Source organism: Suncus etruscus, chromosome 4 (genome assembly GCF_024139225.1).
Source record: "Suncus etruscus isolate mSunEtr1 chromosome 4, mSunEtr1.pri.cur, whole genome shotgun sequence".
Lineage (NCBI taxonomy): Eukaryota > Metazoa > Chordata > Mammalia > Eulipotyphla > Soricidae > Suncus > Suncus etruscus.
Window position 1 is genome coordinate 9288627 of NC_064851.1, and position 2683 is coordinate 9291309.

Below are 2683 nucleotides of genomic sequence, written 5' to 3' on the forward strand. Positions count from 1 at the left end.
TAAATTTGTGGTTCCATATGATGGAGTGACTTGTGGGTGAACAGCTTGCAGTGTGAGTTTTCTTGCCTGCTATAACCTCCATATCTGTGTATTACTTATTGTGAAGAATTACTACCAGACCAGCTTCTTCTATCCTCCCCAGATAGGGAGTATGGGATATCCTTTTCCCTTCTGGGAACTGTGTGATAACGAAACCACAACCCAACTCCCAAAGAACGACTCACTACACATATTAATTAGAAGTTCTAGAACTTGATAGACATGCCAGATAAACTAAAAAATGTGCCAAATAATAGCACACATACTATGGTAATGAGACTCTAAAGTGGATCCAATAATCTGAAGAACTCTGTGTGGTGGCAAGCGTTTCTTAATAAGATGATGAACTATTACTATAATAAGCCAAATTATAATAGTCTAAATAAGATCTTTAAAAGAAGGAAGTTATAAGAGATCTGCATGATTAGAAATTTTCAATATTTAAGAGTTGGACCCAGAGATCATCCAAAAGATAACAAAGATAAAGGGATGGTCGAGTGATAACATACAAGTGATACAGTTTAATGCCATGACATATTATTGAGAGCTTAGTAAGCAACCCATCTGATACCATATATTTTAGTCCTCATCTTTGCAGGTATTTATGAGGGGTAGACTAGACGAAGAGACATACATCTCCCCAGGATAATATATGTGATTATAAAGATGATGTCTCCAAGATATTACACCATTCTATGTAGAAAGTGCTTTAAGTGACCTTGGGAAACTCCAAGAAGATTCCACAGATAGGAGCTCTTGAGTAGAGATTTCAAAGAAAAACAGGAGTTTATTTAACGAGCAAGGAACTAACAGGGCAATTCTACCTTAAGTAAAATGTTATATTCTGGTTCACTTAAGATTTGTGCTGGTCAGCAACATGAGTCTGCAGTAAGCAAATAGTGGGTTATTGAAATGAGAGGAAGGTGGTCTTGGTTTGGAATAGAGACTCCACAGGTCACTAGGGATAGGCTGATTTTTTTATTACATTCTTCTGCCATCTGGAGCATTTTATCCCAATGTTTGTCCCTATGAGCCCAATATGGTGGCTGTACCTATGGGTTCTTTATTAATAACAGTGGCAAAAAACTGATGGGGCATGCTGAGTATGTATCCTTTAGCATATTTTATGAAATCCTTCACATGGCCAGTACAAATTTTGCTGGAAAATTCAGAGAGGAAAGTTATATTTGGCATTATAAGAGAAAAGAAACTCTGGTCAGCCATAAGAAGGCTCCTGTCCCTTAAAGGTTAATACATCATTTAGAAGGTGACCCTTGTAACTGCCTCTGGAAGACAATTGTCCAAGGGGTATTTAAGCTTCAGATTGAAGTGCATAATGTAGTTCCTGCAGGATGGCTCCTACTGGATGGTCACTACAGAATTGCTGAAAAAACTGTTTGCCAGACTCCCTGCTCCTGTTGCCTTTTGCTGCCTCTCCTACTATTTCCTTTTCTCTGATGTCTCCCTCACTGACTCCTTGCCCTGGTCCCAACCTTGGTCCTCTCTTTCCCTCCCTCGACATAAGGCCTTGTCTGTAAGGCCCCTGGCTTCTCTGCTTTGCCTCTCCCCTCATTAAACCCGATCTTTTTTTTTTTTATTTAAACAACTTTATTACATACATGATTGTGTTTGGGTTTCAGTCATGTAAAGAACACCACCCATCACAAGTGCAACATTCCCATCACCAATGTCCCAAATCTCTCTCTTCCCCACCCAAACTCCACCTGTACGTTAGACAGAAAAATATGGAACCCTTCATGAATTTGCGTGTCATCCTTGCACAGGGGCCATGCTAATCTTCTCTGTATCGTTCCGATTTTAGTATATGTGCTGCCGAAGCGAGCACTAAACCTGGTCTTTAATCCTCTCTTGTTAGGGTTTTGTCTGGCCCTGACAAGGTTTTTTTTTTTTTTTGTGGTTCTTTGGTGGTTGTTTTTATATCAGAAGACAGGGAAAATGACCTTGGAGTAAGACAATGGGCGTTTGAGGTAGAAAAATGGTGGGTCTAAAAGGTAGGTAAACTCATCATTGTTAATTATATTATGACTTGTGACAAGTCAGATACAAGGCTGTGGATCTCAATTTTGCATCATATTTAAAGTAAATTTCGGGCATGTCATTTGACTATTGTTTAGATCACAACTCCGACTTTAAAAAAGAAATTGTACAAAATGCAAAATCTCTTGCCTCTAGGTGAAGAAAGATGATAGTAATCCTAGTGAGAGAGACACTCTGGAAATGCACCATGTCTCTTTGGGGACAAGTTCTCCAAAGTACTAAGTGAGTACCATGACAATATGGGATGAGCTCAGCAGTGACATTTCTAGTAGAAGCGTCAAAGGCCTTCGAATATGCCAGTTTTTTTCTTTAAGCATTTATAGATAAAGTATGTAATGTTATTGCAACTTATTGAAGCCAGATTAATCTAAGGAATAACAATGCGGGAATCGTCGGGCTGCTGTGCTGGAAGCCTGTCACCCCATGTGGTTAACTAAGCTGCAATTCGGAGGCAGGAGAAAATGCTCACAGTGCCCATATCTGATGGAGAGATGGAGTCCAGTTGAACCGCCCCCTTTCACACTCCCGTCTTCTCTCTTCATTTCCTGAATCCAGCCCCCAGGCAGGGAAGGCGGCAAGCTGGCAT

The 2683-nt window shown here is 40.1% G+C and overlaps 1 non-coding gene across 1 annotated transcript; it reads right to left on the bottom strand.

Moving 5' to 3' along the window:
* Window positions 1-1778: 1778 nt before the first annotated feature.
* On the bottom strand, window positions 1779-1885 carry LOC126008328 (U6 spliceosomal RNA). The gene has a single exon (XR_007495664.1). It is a non-coding gene; the product is annotated as a U6 spliceosomal RNA (small nuclear RNA).
* Window positions 1886-2683: the final 798 nt, after the last annotated feature.